General features: G+C 32.8%; 2 protein-coding genes across 2 annotated transcripts in view; one reads left to right on the forward strand and one right to left on the reverse strand.

Moving 5' to 3' along the window:
• Positions 1-19,273, forward strand: part of LOC126884427 (uncharacterized) — a 205,706-nt gene that overhangs the window by 109,369 nt on the left and 77,064 nt on the right. The gene's annotated exons all lie outside the window — the stretch shown is intronic.
• Positions 1-19,273, reverse strand: part of LOC126884431 (glutamate--cysteine ligase regulatory subunit) — a 46,891-nt gene that overhangs the window by 24,577 nt on the left and 3,041 nt on the right. The gene's annotated exons all lie outside the window — the stretch shown is intronic.

Consider the following 19,273-nt stretch of genomic DNA (forward strand, 5'->3'; position numbering starts at 1 on the left):
GTTTTTAGAGAGATTAAATCTTTATTATAGCTACAAAAGAGTTATTAGAAGTTTAGAGAAATATTAGAAATGTTTAGAGAGATTACATTTTTATTATAGGTACAATATTTTAAAGTTAGTAAGGCGTATATAAATAAATCAAAATAAGACTGAAATAATAAGATGAAATAGTAAAGTAACGTTAAATTCTTTTTTTTATATACCATTTAATAGAGGTTTAGGTAATATTTAGCTTAGCTTAGGAAGTATTAAATTCGAGATTTTATTACAATTAGATTAATTACGGATTATAGGCACTAAAAGACTATTTAAAAGTTAGGATCAATTTCATTCACTGTGGACACTGTTTTGATGAAGTGAATTAGTGAACGAAAAAAAAAAGGACGAAAAGACACGACGTGAAAGTACGTGAACTAGTAATAGGTTATAAAATACCAGTTTAGTATAGGGAAAATATGAACTTTTGTGTAAAATAGGAAAAAGAATATACATGTTTAGGGAAAAATTGATTGATCTGAAATGTAATGTTACAGTTAGTTAGCATAGTTAGGAAATTTAATTTTTCAAAATAGTATTAGGTAACCATAAACATTTTTGTAAAAGGGAAAGAGGAGCATCACATTTTAAAAATATGTAATTTTAACAAAACGGGGAGGTGTGGTATTATAATATCACCCTGTACAAAAGATGTGTTATTCAAAGAAAAACATATATCATTCATCGTTCGCCCTTGACCAAGGCCGAGCGTGAGGTTGCGAGAGTTCATCATGTATATAAGTGAACACCCGATGATACGGGTCATCGTTATCGTTATAATTATTTATAGTAATTAGTAATTGAGCAATGTGACGGTAGGTCGTTACTGTGATATGTAAACCCATTGTTATGGTTAATTGTAGACGGAGTTAAAAGTAAATAATATAATGTATTTGAACTAAGAGAGTTTTAATTAATTACGACCTAGCAGACAGTAACATCACACTATTTATTACAGAAGCAAGCGATGAATTTTAGCTATTTAACCCATACTTTTCCCAAAAATGGTTGTTCAAAACAAAGGCCTAACAGAAATAGAAGTAGAAATGGTAGATAGAAATAAACGATAATAAATTAAGTTTTTTTCGATGGCTCTATATTATAACATTAACTGCCAAAATAATAGGGATTGTTCATTCCAATGTATTTAAAAATTTTTTTAAAGACGGTTCTGTATAAAATACTCTGATGTCATGTCATGCAAATTGTCAAATATGATATTATCTTCAATTTTATTATAACCCAAGGTTGCTATGTTTTTATGTTAAGTTATTGCGTAATAGTTAAATACCAAAAAATAATACTAAGAAACCAGAAAAAATACTTTATCAGTGATGTACATCAAATTACGTAGATAATACATATTATAGAAAAATCAATTTGTTATCATGTGAGCACAGTAAATAGATGACTAGTATCTATAATTCATACCATATTATTGTATTTTTGACACTACTTAGTATAGTACTTAGTAATACTCATAAAATAAATAAATTGTGTGTAAAATACGCTGTCGTACTATATTATATTTATGACGGAAGTTATTACATACTTAGTAAATTTTACATGTATAAATCAGAATTGCAAACATTTTTAATTGTAGGTATTAGCACAAATTAAAGCATAGTATTTTGTAAATCGAGAAAAACGGAATCGATTATCTGATACAAAAAATTGCGTTGTTTTAAAAACGGCTATATTTGGAAAAGAAGTATTTAAAAATCCAAAAATGACTGACCGCTTCAACTGGAATATCTGGGGGAAGATAGAAAAGGCGTAGGTACCATCTCGTGGGTATCGAAATGTTTACTGCGTCATGGTTTTTTTTTTATTAACATTTAAGCAATACATGCGACTTTTTTCATTCTTTCCAATACTGTGCAAGAACGAAGTACACATTGTAGATCAAAAATGTTTTAGAAAGACAGACGTCTTTCTGAAAAATACTTGCTCCTTTAAAACGAGATTTTTTTAATTAATAAATGTTTATAAACAAAAAAGTTATTGCAAATTCAACCCGAAAGTAAGCATTTTTTGAAGTGAAAACTTCTTTAGGAACGTTGTGCGATTTTTGGATAGGGGAAAAAGTATTGAATTCGCGATCGTCATCGCGACCGTCATTGCGACCGTCATCGCTTATGCTATATATTATTTGTATGTACATATAAATTGTATAGAAGTATTTAAATTTAAAATAAATGTAAAACCTATTTTAGGATGGGAAAAAATATTTATTTCGCGACCGTTATAGCGACCGTCATCTCTTCGACGAAATAAATTTTGTACGTATCTATATTATGTGTATCTATATTTATCTACATAAATTGTATAGAAGTATTTAAATTTAAAATAAATGTAAAACCTATTTTTGGATAGGGAAAAAGGATTTATTTCGCGACCGTCATCTCTTCGACGAAATAAATTTTGTACGTATATGTATTGAAGTGAAAACTTCTTGAGGGTCGTTGTGCAGTTTTTGGATGGGGAAAAAGTATTAAATTAGCGACCGTCATCGTTTCGACGAAATAAATTTTTGAAGTGAAAATTTCTTTAGGGACGTTGTGCACTTTCTAGAGAGGGAAAAAGTATTGAATTAGCGAACGTCATCGCGACCGTCATCACTTCGGCAAAATAAATTTTTAAGGTGAAAACTTCTTTTGGGGACGTTGTGCACTTTTTAGATGGGGAAGAAGTATTGAATTAGCGACCGTCATCGCTTCGGTGAAATAAATTTTTGAAGTGAGAACTTCTTTAGGGACGTTGTGCACTTTCTGGATGGGGAAAAATTATTAAATTTGGATGGGGAGAAAGTAATAAATAAGCGACTGACATCGCTTCGACGAAATAAACATTTGAAGTGAAAACGTCTTTAGGGACGTTGTGATCTGTTTTGGAAAAGTATTAAATTATCGACCGTCATCGCTTTGATAAAATTAAATTTTTGAAGTGAAAACTTCTTGAGGGACGTTGTGCACTTTTCGGATGGGGGGGGGGAGTATTGAATTAGGGACCGTCATCGCGTCAACGAAATAAATTTTTGAAGTGAAAACTTCTTTAGGAACGTTGTGCTCTTTTTGGATGGGGGAAAAGTATTGAATTAGGGACCGTCATCGCTTCGACGAAACAAATATTTGAAGTGAAACTTTTTTAGGGACGTTGTGCACTTTTTCGATGGAAAAAAATTTTAAATTAGCGACTGTCACTGCTTCGATGAAATCAATTTTTGTAGTGGAAACTTCTTGAGGGACGTTGTGCACTTTTTGGATGGGGAAAATATTATATTAGCGAACCTTTATCGCTCCGACGAAATAAATTTTTGAAGTGAAAACTTCTTGAGGGACGTTGTGCACTTTTTGGATAAGAAAAACATTTTTTAAGTGAAAACTTTTTTAGGGACGTTGTGCACTTTTTGGATGGGGAAAATTATTAAATTAGCGACCGTCATCGCTTCGACGAAATACATTTTTTAAGTGAAAACTTTTTTAGGGACGCTGTACACTTTTTGGATGGAAAAAAGTATTAAATTAGCGACCGTCATCGCTTTGACGAAATAAATTTTTGAAGTGAAAACTTCGTTAGGGACGTTGTGCACTTTTTGGATGGGGGAAAAGTATTAAATTAGGGACCGTCATCGCTTCGACGAAATAAATATTTGAAGTGAAACTTCTTTAGGGACGTTGTGCACTTTTTGGATGGGGAAAATATTATATCGCTTCGACGAAATAAATTTTTGAAGTGAAAACTTCTTGAGGGACGTTGTGCACTTTTTGAATAAGGAAAAATTATTAAATTAGCGACCGTCATCGCTTCGACGAAATAAATATTTGAAGTGAGAACTTCTTGAGGGACGTTGTGCACTTTTTGGATGGGGAAAAAGTATTAAATTAGCGACCGTTATCACTTCGACGAAATAAATTTTTGAAATTAAAATTTCTTTAAGGACGTTGTGCACATCTTGGATGGGGAAAAGTATTGAATTTGCGACCGTCATGACTTCGCTGAAATAAATTTTGTACATATATATAAATTATGTGTATTTATACATAAATAGCATAGGGCATACGCATCGCGTATATTGTATATGATATAGGTATAGCACTTCTTTTAGGATGGGGTAAAAGCATTGAGCTCGTAATTTATATACTATATGAAGTTTTCACTTCTGTCGGCACTCCCACGAGTGCCTTCAATTTTTTTTTCAATTGTTTATAATTATTAAAATCAACAACAAAAATATTTAAAACACATTTCACAATGTTCGATCAGTTGAGTAGTTTTAAACAATTCTATTTGTTTATTCCATTTTAGAAAAAAACAGGTCATTTTCAAATGGCTGCACAAGTGCTTTGTCAATATTTAGAAGGGCGTTTCGTTTTATTCTCTTCGTAGTCTCAAACTTTGATTTAAAAAAAAGCATATTCGTTTTTAATTGCTTACTATCAAATAATTGATGCAGAATGAAGTCCCATTTTTCGCCTTATTATCTTATTATTAATTAAATTATCTGCGACGTTTTAACTTTAGAAAAAAAAAACAAAATACATCATCTGAAAGGTTATGAAAAAACATATTTGTGAAGTTTGTACAAATCATAAAATCGGAGACATTTTTTTTAATTCACAGAGCAATTGTTTTAGGCGGGTGGCTTTTGTCAAAAAAGGTCAGTTTCATATCCACAAGCTAAAACGTTGTTTTAATCGATAGATTATAATGCCAATGATAACATTGTACTGAAATGTTTAAAAGTTTATTAAAAATTTTCCATGGCAACCTCCTTCATTTTCTTCCTTAATATGCTTCTTCATTTTGGGTAGTATCAATCGGTGCCACTCTAGACTTCTCTTAAGATCCTCTTCTTTAGCCCATTTCTATCACTTTGGACATAGGCCTTCCCCAAATCATTCATATCTGTCTGTTCTTGGCTGCGCTTTTCCAGTGAGTTCATGCAGCTTTTACAATATCGTTCTTCCATCGCATCTGAGGTCTTCCTCTTCTTCCTGTCCACCTTCCTGTTATATGTTCAGTTACATTTTTTACTTTTGTTTTCACTCTTATCCATTTGTTTGATTTTCTGTCATGCAGTTTTATTCCCAACATGGATCTTTCCATTTTGCTGTGAGTTATTTCTATTTTGTTAATGTCCATATTTCTGAGCCATACGTTAGAACAGGAAGGATGCACTGGTCAAATACACGGGTTTTTAGGTACTGTTGTATCTTTGTGCTTTTTAGTATCCATCTTAACTTTCTAAACGCTGTCCACGCCAATCTGATTCTTCTTTGTACTTCAATTGTTTGGTTCTCTTTATTAGCTTTGATTATTTGACCAAGGATTATTCTCTTAAGATTCTCATTATTAATTTTATCCTTTTTTGTCACTCCACTCATCCATCTAAGCATTATCATTTCTGCCACATGCATTCTTTGTCCCTCTTTCTTTTTGTTGCCCAACATTTAGTTCTGTACATCAAAGCTGGTCTGATGACTGTTTTATAGAATTTTCGGTTCAGTTTCATTGGGTGTTTTTCTGCCACACAACAAACCACATACCACTTGCTTCCTATCACTTTATCCAATCCTAATTATTCTACTTCATGCATCTCCTTTTATTTCATTGTTACTCTATAATACCAATCCTAGATACTTAAAACTATTACTTCTCAGAAACATTTCAACTTAGTATTATGTTTATGGGATTGAGCCACGATTGTTGGTGTAATGAAAATTACATTTCTTAAATAAACTGTTGTTTGACTTTCGATTTCCACTCTGGAAATCGTCCGCAGAAAATTAGGTTTGAAAATTCCGGGAAAATTCTAACAACCTGATGGAAGTAAGTACGATTTTCGGAATGGAAATCAAAACGTCAAACAATAGTTTATTTAAGAAATGTAATTTTCATTACATCAACAATAATCGTGGCTCAACATAATACTAAACATAATACTAAATTTAACATGCCACAAGAAAACAGTTTCAGAACCTTGCAAACATACTCTGTTTTTGCCCTACTAAGTTTTAATTCCTTTTCCTCAAAAGCTTGTCTCCACTGTTCCAGTTTTTGTTCTAAACCCTTTCACTATTTTCTACTAACTTTACATCATCAGGATACATATACAAGGGATGTTACCCTATAGTTTCGCTATTGTCTGATCCATCACTAATGATAATAAATAAGGACTAAGCACCAAGCCTTGGTGCAATACTCCTATCACATGAAATCTATCAGTCTCTCCCATACCTGCCCTAACACTACTTGTTACTCTCTCATACATGTCTCTTATTATAATCTTTACATATTCACCAAGAACTCCTTTCTTATTGAGTGTACATCATAAAATCTCTCGAATAACTATATCATAATATGATAGATATTATGCCTTCTTAAGATCAATGAATACCATAAGAGTATTTGTTTCTTTATTCCTGTATTTTCCATCAACTGCCTTATAATGAAAATTGCATCTGTGGTTGATCTGCCTTGCATAAAGCGAAACTGATTATTGGATATTTCGGATAATGGAAAGTTTTATGGTGCTATATTTTTTTGCATGTCTGTCATTTGTCCCATTTCCATTATTGTTATAATGATGTACACTAATCACAAAAAGTATCACAAATTTTTAAAACAGAAAAAAGTTTAAAAATAATTTTTAATTTTTTGCAGAATAGTGTAGGAAACAGAAGTTGAACCTCGCAAAATGGACACAAGTCCGCTTTTATTTTTTTTTTCTGGTATATCAAGGGTTGCTTATTATGAGACTAACTTTTTCTTAACAAACTTCGTCCCGGAACCCCCTTTTCATCCCTTTAAAGGGGGTAATTTGTGGTTTTTGCGAAACGTAGCTCTTCCTGTACGTTTTGCAAAAAAATTCCTTAATAGAAATATGAAGAGGACTATATTTCCTACTATTTATTTCCCGACCGTTTAGCGGGGGTGGCGCCCCAAAGTTGACAAGTTTTTAAAAAAGATGTTTTAAATAATATATTTTTCCCTAACTGTAATGGGAATCAAGAAGAAACCCTACGGCAGTTTATCACAAATAAGTGGCTGATTTTTTGGTATAGGTTTCATTTCAGGGAATTGCCCATTTTTTAATTACAGTGTGTTACATTTTAAAAAACCCCTTTTATACCATCTGAACCGCTTATGCTAGAGTAAAAAAACTTTCAACGATTACCCATGTACAAATTTGTATAATGCACCTCATATTTTCCCCGGAACCAACCCAAAAAAAAGGAGAATTAATAAAGAAAATAATCAAAAATTTATTTTGGGCCACCAGCCGGCCAAAACCGGAGCATTTTTGAGGTTTACGGCGCCACTGTGCCGTAACGGTTACGGCACAGCCTAAAATGCATAGGACATAGGACCTTATTTGTAGAAAAAATAGTGGTCTTTAATTGTGTATAAGTTTTGTTTCAAAAAAATGCATAGGTAATGAGGAAATCGTAAAAACATGCTCGCCAAGGGACAGGGGTAGTTTCCGCAGCTTATTTTCAGGGATAGGGGTAGTTTCCGCAGGGATGTTGCAATAACCATATACATACCTATATTTATGAAAAACCCTATTGATGGAGCATATGCCCATAGGACTATACAGAAAAGGACTAGGTACTCGAGAAGCTCTCTTCGGTTTGAATGTTCTTACACAAAGATGCCTAGACGTTAATCGAGAAGTACATGCATGTTTTATCGATTTTGAAAAAGCGTTTGACAGAGTACGCCACGATAAGCTAAGAGACATTCTTGAAAGAAAAGACATAGATAATAAAGATCTGCGAATAATTCTCAACTTACATTGGAATCAGAAAGCTAACATCAAAATAGAAAATGAGATATAACAAGCAATAGAAATACGTAGAGGAGTACGACAGGGATGCATTTTGTCACCACTGCTATTTAATGTATATAGCGAAAGCATCTGCCAGGAAGCCCTTTTGCAAGCAAATGAAGGAGTCGTAATCAATGGAGAGGTTGTAAATAATATTCGATACGCGGACGATACTGTACTAAAAATTTTTTTCAACCCCCTATTTTATTTATTTTTTTTGGCTACAGGAGTTGCACCTAGAAGTCGCTTTTGGTGTCCATGCAAGGGTAATAAAAACGTGCACAAAATGATATATGAAGCATTTTAATAAAGGGCATGGTGTGTGAAGGATTCCAAGAAAATCACTTTCTTTATTAATTCTCCTTTTTTTTGGGTGGTTCCGGGAAAAAAATGGAGGTGTATTATACAAATTTGTAAATATCACCAGTACATGGGTAATCGCTGAAAGTTTTTATACTCTGGCATAGGCGGTTCAGAAAGTATAAAAAGGGGTTTTTTAAAATGTAACACCCTGTAATTAAAAAATGGGCAATTGCCCTTAAATATACCAAAAAATCAGTGCCGCAGAGTTTCTTCTTAATTTCCATTACAGTTAGGGAAAAATATTTTTTTTTTCAAACTTGTCAACTTTGGGGCGCCATCCCCGCTAAACGGTGGGTGTGGGTGATAGGCATATGCTGTCGGGAAATAAATAGTAGGAAATATAGTCCTCTTCATATTTCTATTAAGGAAATTTTTTGCAAAACGTACAGGAAGGGCTACGTTTCTCAAAAACCACAAATTACCCCCTTCAAAGGCATGAAAAAGGGGGTTCCAGGACGAAATTTTTTAAGAAAAAGTTAGTCTCATAATAAGCACCACTTGATATACCAGAAAAAAAAAATAAAACCGGACTTGTGTCTCTTTTGCGAGGTTCAACCTTTGCTTCCTACACTAGAATGTTATAATACTCATCGATGGTCTCCTTTGGGTGTCTACAAACCCATAACATTTCAAGGTTGAAACATGTTTTTGCCAAAAAGGAAAGTAAACAAAACATTAGAATTAGAATTATTAGAAATATGCTTTATTGTCATGAAAAATTGTACAATATTATCGACAAAGCTTATGAAAAGTCACGAAAACAAAACAATAACAATACAATATTTACTAAAATTACATAAATCGTCAATTAAATAAAAAATATATGATAATAATGAAGTAAACAGAAACAATCAATGGCAAAATTTAAAAATTTAAATAAATTGCAAATTGCATAAGTCTACCTTATAGACTAAGAGCCGCTATAGGTGAAATTTCTTAATCATTTTAGGCACGATGGGACCCTATAACTTAAATAGTAGAACCTAAAAGAAAACGTTTGAACACTGTGCCGTCACTTTTCAGTGGCACATGCGTCGACAGTGGCGCATCAAACTTTCTACTTATGGACGGGATAAATAAATTAAAAGTTAACAGAACTTACTAACAGAATTAAATTTTTTTTATTTTTTTAAGTTCTATGTGATTAACACATAGGATTCATCGTGATTTTAACCCACCACCCCCTTCCCCCTGCTCCCACCATCTAAAACTTCATTTTTCGTTTTTATTTTTTTTTTTGGTGGGATGCAATCAATTTTAAAATTTCAAAAAATTCACACGCATAGTTGAGGCTTTTATAAAACATGCCTATTTTTTTATAGACCCATAGGTAGAGTGTATATAACCTCAAAAAATTAAAAGAATTTTTTTTTTTTCAAAAAAGCGTATAACTTTTTTTGAGGAATAGCTGCCGGTCTAATTTTTTCTTAATCTTGTGTGTTTTATCAAACACTATATTTTAAATTTTTTTCAGATTTTTCCATACGTCTCCCCACCTTCAAAAATCCGAAAAACTGTTTTTTGGGGGGTTTTGGGGGATTTTCCCTATTTTATAGACTTCATAATATATCAAATCAATTTTGTTTTTATAGGTTATATCGATGGTATAGTGCACAAATGTGGTAAGTACAACTTTTTTAGAAAATTGATAAGTACACATAGTACATTATTTTGACCCAAAGTTTATTGTGCACAAATGTGGTAAGCAAATAATGAAACGTGTAAGAAATACAAGTTGACATAATATGGTAACTGCTAAATATAAGAAAAATTAAATAAGCCAAATGTTGTATGTGCCCTTACCACAAATGGTTTCTCTTCACTGTTCTAATATTATGATACTTCTGATGATGAATAAATATTTGTATTCATTCTTTTTGCGAATTAAACAATTTTTTCCTTGATATTTGTTATTTAATTTCATTTAGAAGCTTGTAGTATATACCTGTCAAATGGGGTATGTACAATATAGGAAAAGTACATAGTGGTACAAAGTGGTAAGTACATACAACTTTCAAATGGCTGTACTGTAAAATGTTAGTTTTTGCACTTACCACAATTGTGCCCTATGCCATCGATATGTAACTTGAAGTAACTGAGTTCTTTAGAATATTTAAAAATCAGAAAAACACGTTCAAACCCCCCAAAACCCCCTTAAAAAACAGTTCTTTGGATTTTTGAAGGTGACCAACGTTACAGAAAAATCTGAAAAAAATTAGAAATATAGTGTTTGATAAAATACACAAGACTAAGAAAAAATTAGATCTGCAGCTATCCCCAAAAAAAGTTATATACTTTTTTTCAAAAAAAAATTTTCAAATTTTTTTGAGGTTATGTACACTCAACCTACAGGTCTATAAAAAATAGACGTGTTTTATAAAACCATTAACTATGCGTGCAAATTTTTTGAAATTTTAAACTTGATTGCATCCCACCAAAAAAAAAATAAAATCGAAAAATAAAGTTTTTGATGGTGGGGGCAGGGAGAAAGGGGTGGTGGGTTAAAATTACGATGAATCTTATGTCTTAATCACATAAAACTTAAAAAAAATTAAATTCTGGTAATTAGGGAGGGTATTTTTTAATTTATGTATCCCGTCCATAAGTGGAAAGTTTGATGCGCCACTGTAGACGCATGTGCCACTGAAAAGTGACGGCACAGTGTTCAAACGTTTTCTTTTAGGTTCTACTATTTAAGTTATAGGGTCCCGTCGTGCCTAAAATGATTAAGAATTCTCACCTATAGCGGCTCTTAGTCTATTAGTAACTAATAAGTGTAAGTTAGGCTGGTGCATGACACCCAAATATATGTAGATAAAAAAAAAACTACTTGTACAAAGGGTACTGTAATTTCTTAGTTATTTATTAAGAAATTCTTCTACTGAATAATAAATATTGTAAAAATCCACAAGGAAAAAGTTTTCCTGTAGTTGGCTGTATACCATGTGATACAAAAAACAATAAATCCTGTATAAAAGGTATATTTAAAAAACCCTCAAAAGGGCCACATCAAATTCACATAACTAGTTTTCGACTGGTTTACCAGTCATCATCAGTGCTTACGTGCAATGTACATGCTTAATCACCAAGATAGTATTACACAAAAATATGTGGGTCAAAGCCCAGTAAAAGTAGTCCGTCAAGGAAACAGGTATAAAATGCTACCTTAAGCCTGGATGTTTAAAATATTTATAAACTTATATATTTATAAAATATATCATTTGCCCTAGGTAACATCTGAGATCTAGGTATGACTTGTTCACATGTTGGAAGTGAGACGGCAAGTAAACATCCAGGCTTAAGGTAGCATTTTATACCTATGTTTCCTTGACGGACTACTTTTACTGGGCTTTGACCCACATATTTTTGTGTAATACTATCTTGGTGGTTAAGCATGTACATTGCACGTAAGCACTGATGATGACTGGTAAACCAGTCGAAAACTAGTTATGTGAATTTGATGTGGCCCTTTTCAGGGTTTTTTAAATATACCTTTTATACAGGATTTATTGTTTTTTTTTAATAAATATTGTCTTTCAGATAGGTAGGCTTTTGTCATTTTACGGAATTTGGAGAAAGATGTTGCAGATTTAAGTTGTAGAGAAAGATGGTTGTACAGTTTTTTTGCGGAATAGAATATAGATGTCTTTATTAACTCAGAAGGCGGGGTCGGTAAATAGACGTCAAAGGAAGAATTTCTCGTGAAATAGTCATGATTCGGTCTAGCTGGAAATACATGTAGATGTTGACGAATTAAGCAAACACTTTCTAAAATATATAAAGAAGGAAGAGTTACAATCCTGTGATCTTTGAAGTAGCTTCTGCAATGTGTTATTCTTCTGAGGCCAAACAGATATCGTATTGCTCTTTTTTGTAATTTGAAAATAACATCGGATTGGGCAACTGTACCAGAACCCCAAAAAGGAAGACCATTTCGAAGATGCGATTCGAACAAAGAAAAATGTTATTTTGGAAGATGCTAAATTGAGTTCCTTCGAAACAGATCTTATAGCATAGCAAGCTGAAGATAATTTCTTCCTTAACAAATTGATATGAAGGGACCATTTAAGGTTGCTGTCTAAAAAAATAGCAAGAAATTTTACAGAATCAACGGTACTGATCTAGCTGTTATTAAGAAGTAAGGGTTGAAGAGTTCCTTTATAAGATAATGCTACTGTTTTACCTACGTTAAATGAGAGTAAATTAGAGTCGGGCCAGGTTTTTATTGTAAGTAGATCAGAAGTTATAGTAGCATGAAGAGTTGCAATATTTGAGTTGCCTAAAGTGATACTGGTATCATCGGCAAAAAGAAAGATTTTTCCATAGATTTTTAATTGATAAGAGAGAACATCTATTTTGGACATTTGTATTCGAAATCTGTGCATTCTTACAAAAAAGGAGTCATTTAACATCAGAACATCAGAGTAATTGGAGACGGACTATCGCAGCAATACTTTGCTGATGTTATGGGAATCCACCAATCCATCATTTCAAGAGGTTTAAGAAGGTAGAGAGAAACTGGAGGTTACACAAAAAGACCAGTTCCAGGTGCACAAACCCAACAGATGACAGTTATTTGCATCTGCAGATTTTGTGTTCACCTCATGCTACAGCTAGGTAACTACGAAATAATCTTTCTTTCCATAGTCTGTAATGTTCGAATAAGTGTCAATTCAGTTAAAAACAGATTAGGAAATTTGGAATCAGTAGCAGGGCACACTGTACGCCTCGTTTACGGTTCTCAAGAGAACATGTTAATTGGGTTATTAATGACTGGGCTAATATTCTTTTTACTGATGAGTGAAGATTCGCGTTTTGTGGATCTGATAGACCTATTCCGGTTTACAGACGCGCCAGTGAGCGATTGGCTCAGTGTAACATAAGAGCAGCCAGAAATTTATATGGCTCCATTATATGAGGAGGCACCTGCATTGCAGGTCACACAGAATTAACAGTGTTTAGCAGGCAGCCCCCGATAGCTGATAGGTATATAAGAGAGGCTCTTGAAGAAAATGTTGTGCCTTTTGTTCCAATTATTGAAGATAATGTCCGTAAAACAATATCTAGCACAGTTTTGTTAGCAAGTAACAGTGTTGAACATTTGTTTGTTAAAATTGAAGTTGGAAGCAATAAGATCATCATTGCTACTGCTTATTTTCCACCACGAAGTGAACCAGAGAAATATTGGGAGTTTACGGAATCAGAAATATTGGGAGTTTACGGAAGTGAACCAGAGAAATATTGGGAGTTTACGGAGAATGTGGAGAAACTATCGGATGAAAATCCGGATCACAAGCTTTGTATCCTTGCGGATAACCTTCCTTACTGTAACTGGTCCAAGGATGGAATGTCTTCAGTGGGTACCCCTTTGACAGGAGCTTCACCTCGTGAAGTTGAATCCATACAGATTCTTTCAGCTTCATGCTCATACCATAACCTTTATCAAGTCAACTCCGTTAAAAATGCACACAACAATTTGCTGGATCTGATTTTCATGGACGATGACGAAGCTAAGATATCAACAGCAGAGATAGTCCTACTTCCTTTGGATATTCATCATCCACTTATATCTTTTGAATTTAAGTACGAATCATGTGTTAACAACCCTGGACTAACTGGTGATGCTTTTTATAGAGACTTCCATGCGATGAACGTCCTAGATGTTACAAGTTTTCTTTCTCAATTTAATTGGGATAATTTGTTTAAAAATAAGTCTCTTGATGACATGATCAGTATTTTTTACGATATTATATACTTAACAATTGATCTTTATATTCCTGTTAAAAAGTATTCAGCAAAGAAATTTCCGGTGTGGTTTTCTTCAGATCTCAAAGTTACAATTATTCAGAAAAAGAAAGTTCACAAAGAATATCTGAGAACTAAATCCCCCACTCTCTTTAATGAGTTTTCTGCAATAAGGGCTCAATGTAAACGGTTAAAACAACAATGTTATCGTGATTACATTGCATTAACTGAATCATCTCTCAGGGATAATAGAAATTTTTGGAAATTTGTTAGTAATAAAAATAGCAAACCTAATATACCATCAGTTGTACACTATAATAATATCACTGGTTCTAGTGGTACAGAAATTGTTAATTTGTTTGCTGAATACTTTAGTCCGTTCTTTAACGGTAAAATATTTCAAAACCTCTAAATTTTAAAGAACCTCTTGGATTGACATAAAATTTGGCATACACGTAGCTAACAAGTCAAAGAAAAAAAGTGATATTGTGCCGATATGTGCTTTTGCCCCGGGGGTGGTTTTCACCCCCTATTGGGGGTGTAAGTCAGGAAATGGATAAACTGGCTAATTTTAAGTAACTTTTGTTCTATAGAGTTTTTTCACTAAGTCAATACTTTTCGAGTTATTTGGCAGTGAATATGTTCATGTTTTCAACAAAATAACCACGCTTTTAGACGGTTTTTCGCAAATAACTCAAATAGTAAGTATTTTGTCGAAAAAACATTCCTAGCAAAAATATAGCCTGTAAAAAACTAAAAAAAAAAAATGGTGTATATATCACGTCTCTATATCTAGTGGAAGCAGAGTTATAGCTAATGAAAAATAGGTTCATATTCGTCAAATTCCAAATGGAATACTTTAACGTGAAATAACCAAAAATGAAGCACATTTCGGGAAAAAACTCATTACAACTTATTTAAAGTGTTTAAAAAAAGCTTCATTTTTGTTTTATAAAAAAATTTCTAGCATCAAAAGTAAACAAGTTACGCTCAAAATAAAGTTAGCCCCTTTTTGTTTTGGTAAAAAAATCGAGAAAATCATCCCCTAATTAGTATCTTAAATGAACTTAATCGTTACGACTTCACAAGTTTCTTGACTCGTGTATGTATTGTTTATATGATCTGTAAGTTTCATTGGTTCAAAGTCCTTATTATTGAATGGGCTGTAGTTAAAAGGGGTTGAACGAGTCACTGTGCTTAATTTTTTGGATATTTCACGTCGAAATATTATATTTGAAATTTGGTGAATATGAATCTATTTTTCATTGGCTATAACTCTGGTTCTACGAGATCCAGAGACCTAACGCGTACACCATTTTTTTTTACTTTTTTATAGGCTATATTTTTGCTAAGAACGTTTCTTTTAACAAAATACTTACTTTTTTAGTTATTTGCGAAAAACAGTCTAAAAATTTGGTTATTTTGTTGAAAAATGAACATATTCACTCACAAATAACTCGAAAAGTGTTGACTTGGCGAAAAAGCTCTATAGAACAAAAGTTACTTAAAATTAGTCAGTTTACCCATTTCCGGACTTATTTTGGACATATATTTTTTCACCCTCAAGAGGGGGTGAAAGTCACCCCCAGGGCAAAAGCACACATCGGCACAATATCACTTTGTTTCTTTGACATGTAAGCTATACGTACGCCAAATTTCATGTCAATCCAAGCGGTTCTTTAAAATTTAGAGCAAAAACCGTGAAAGAATGTACTACTTTTCAAAAACTTATAGTGATAGAAATTGTGTTTTGCAGGATAATATTTTATATTCTGGTGACATCAACTTATCACAATTTACTATATCTCAATTTGGCATTTCTATTTCGTCTATATATGAAAAACTTTCCATTTTGGATAACAACAAGGGGCCAGGTCCAGATGGTCTTCCACCTTCTTTTCTTAAACACTTAAGATTTTTGCTTTCTAGACCCCTTTTTCACATTTTTAACCGTCATTAAAGACCGGGATGTTCCCAGCCTGCTGGAAAACTAGCTTTATTACCCCAATACTAAAATCTGGAGATAAGTCTCAAGTGAACAATTATCGTCCGATTAGCATTCTGAGTTGTATTCCCAAAGTTTTTGAGAGTCTTGTTTGTGACTATTTGTCAGCAAGTTTAAAATGCTGTTTTATCGACCAGCAATTTGGATTTCTCTCTGGCCGCTTCACTGAACTTTATTTATTGACATTTACCAACTTCCTTGCGGAATCTCTTGAAGGTGGCTTCCAGGTTCATGCTGTATACACAGACTTTACAAAGGCGTTTGACCGGGTAAATCACAAGATTTTAATCAATAAGTTGAGAGGTCTGGGTATCCAGGGTGAACTTTTAGAATGGTTGTTATCCTACCTATCTGAAAGAATACAAATAGTACGTGTTCAGGGTTTTCAATCGTTTGAAATTAAGGTACCTTCAGGAGTGCCACAAGGGTCACATCTTGGACCCCTTCTATTCAATATCTATGTTAATGATATTGCCTCCTGTTTCCACTTTGCTTTTTTCCTAATGTTTGCTGATGATTTAAAATTATATTTGAAAATCGAGAATGATTGTGGCTATCAAAAATTACAATCTGACTTGGGTTGGTTGAGCTATTGGTGTGATAGCAACGGAATGGAACTTAATGTTAAAAAGTGTCACTTAATGGTTTTTGGTCGAAATAGAACTCCTACAAATCATATCTATACTATTAAGGATTGTCCTTTAGACTCTGTATCTCATATAAATGACCTAGGTGTTGTGCTCGATTCCAGCTTATCCTACATCCCCCATATCTCATCTATTGTCTCAAAATCACTTCAACCTTTAGGGTTTATCAAACGTTGTGCAAAAGACTTTCTAAATATCCCATCCATAAAAGTACTGTATTGTTCACTTGTGAGACCTCACCTAGATTACTGTTCATGTGTTTGGTCTCCACACTATAACACCCATATTCTAGCTATTGAGAGAGTTTAGCACAAGTTCTTAAGATTTGTTGCATTTAAACAAAACCAGAGGGTTGATGAAATTAACTATTCTAATATAGAAAAGTCTCTCAACATAACCTCTCTCCAAATCCGACGCATGCATAAGGATCTCACAATGTTTTATAATATACTACACTCCAATCATTTTGGTCCTCAACTATTGGAGAAAATTAGCCTCCATGTTCCCAGTAGACAAACGAGGCTAAATCAACCTTTTTACATTAGACCCCATCGCACTAACTACGGACACAACTCCTTCATGTCCAGAACACCTAGGTTTGCTAACCAATATTCGGAGGGTTTAGATTGTTATAGTTTTCCAAATGAATTTAAAACTCAGCTTAAAAACTGTGTGATAACTTAATGTCCTTGTGTTCTGTACATTTTTTGTTAATGTTTGATATTTAATGTTCCTAGTTTGTATGATTAAAATTTTTAATTATTAAAATTTACTTTAGGTTAGGTTATAAATCTCCTGTGATTAATGTTTACACTGTATTTTAATTGGGTGATTGCCCGTTGATAAATAAAAAAAATAAAATAATTTCATTCTTATGCAACACAACTCATGTTCACACATTGCTACAATAACAAATCAGTATCTTCAAAAGGTTATTATTCAAGTTCTCGATTAGCCAGCAGTCAACCCAGACCTAAACCCAATTGAACATGATTTAGACTACCTAGAAAGACCTAGAAGATCCCTTTTGTTGCTCCAGATCACCTTGATGAACTGGGATATGCTTTAACTGAAGAATGGGAAAATTTGGATTTGGAGTACATACAGTCTCTGATAAGAAGCCACCCACAGAGAATTTGGGACGTCAAATCCCTTATTTCATAGATTTATATTTTTCGTTTTTGTTGAATAATAATTGTTATTTTCATTTTTTTGGCCTGTTAGTGCGTGATTTTTCATTTTACATCTTGACTTAATATATTATATTTAATATACTTAATATATTATATTTAATATACTTAATATATTATATTTAATATACTTAATATATTATATTTAATATACTTAATATATTATATATCGCTACCTACATTCAAATACCACTTATGAGAATTTTTAGGCGAAAGAGTTAGAGGTTGATTCTGAGTAAATTGCTCACGCTCTACCGAATGATTCTAATCCCAAGTATGAGAAAACGTTATTTCTCATACTTGGGATTAGAATAATTCAGTAGAGCGTGCACAATATACTCAGAATCAACCTCTAACTCTTTCGCCTAAAAATCCTCATACGTGGTAGGGGCCGTCCATTAATCACGTGATTTTTTTTTGGCATTTTTTAACCCCCCCTCCCCCTTGGTGATACATGGTGAGGTTTGAAACTAACCCCCCCCCCCTACTCCTATATCACGTGTATTTTTTAGTATCTACAAAAAATATATTTTTTAAATAATTGTAAAATACACATCATCTAATTTTATTATAAAAAATTAAAGACCACAATAATAACGTTTAGAGGTAGACAGAAACGTTGCAGGTTGTTTTTGACTGACATAAAATAATGAAAGAAATGCGAGAAACTTTTTGTACTAAATTAGTATTATATTACTAAATGTAGGTATTATACATAATATGTAATTATCATGCAAATAAGTTAATGATATTATCATCCCCAGCAATTTATTTCATATAATATTAAAATAAAGAATTCAAAATGGCACGAATTAAAAGATATGTTTTGAATTTAAGTAATATTTAAGGTACACTTCAGTCCAGGAGTCTTTACCCGTGCGTTATTAATACCTGGCGAGATAAAACACATATTTTTGATAACTCAAATTTTAACCCGTGATAGGATAGGTAGCCACTTACTGTCACTTGCTATTGCGTTTAGTAAATTTCAATTTCCGACTTTTTCATCGACTTATTTCGTATGCTTTAAATGCTGAAACACGGGTAAAGACTCGTGGACTCAACTGTAGGTATGTACGCTATGCATATTTTATTTGTAAAGTAATTACATTTATTTTATCAATGTTATAACAAATATAAGATTTAACAATAACATAATACTGCAAATAAAACTACATAGGTGAATTCTTAGTATTCGAACAATGTCCATAAAAATATATAGTCACATACAAATTTTAACTTATCTTTTTAGTAGAAGAATAATAAAAGAGAATATTGGAAGACCTCTTTGCTTGGTTCTTTCGGCGGTAATCTAGTAAAAGATCATTGGCCCACTTCATAAATTCTTCCTTTGTATATTTTTGTTCCCGTTAACCTACAATTCATTAAATTCTTTTTGAGCGACACCAAGATTTTTTCCTTTCTTATACTCTGTAAATAGTTGTTTATACAG

This window comes from Diabrotica virgifera, chromosome 5 (genome assembly GCF_917563875.1).
Source record: "Diabrotica virgifera virgifera chromosome 5, PGI_DIABVI_V3a".
NCBI classification, from domain to species: Eukaryota; Metazoa; Arthropoda; class Insecta; order Coleoptera; family Chrysomelidae; genus Diabrotica; species Diabrotica virgifera.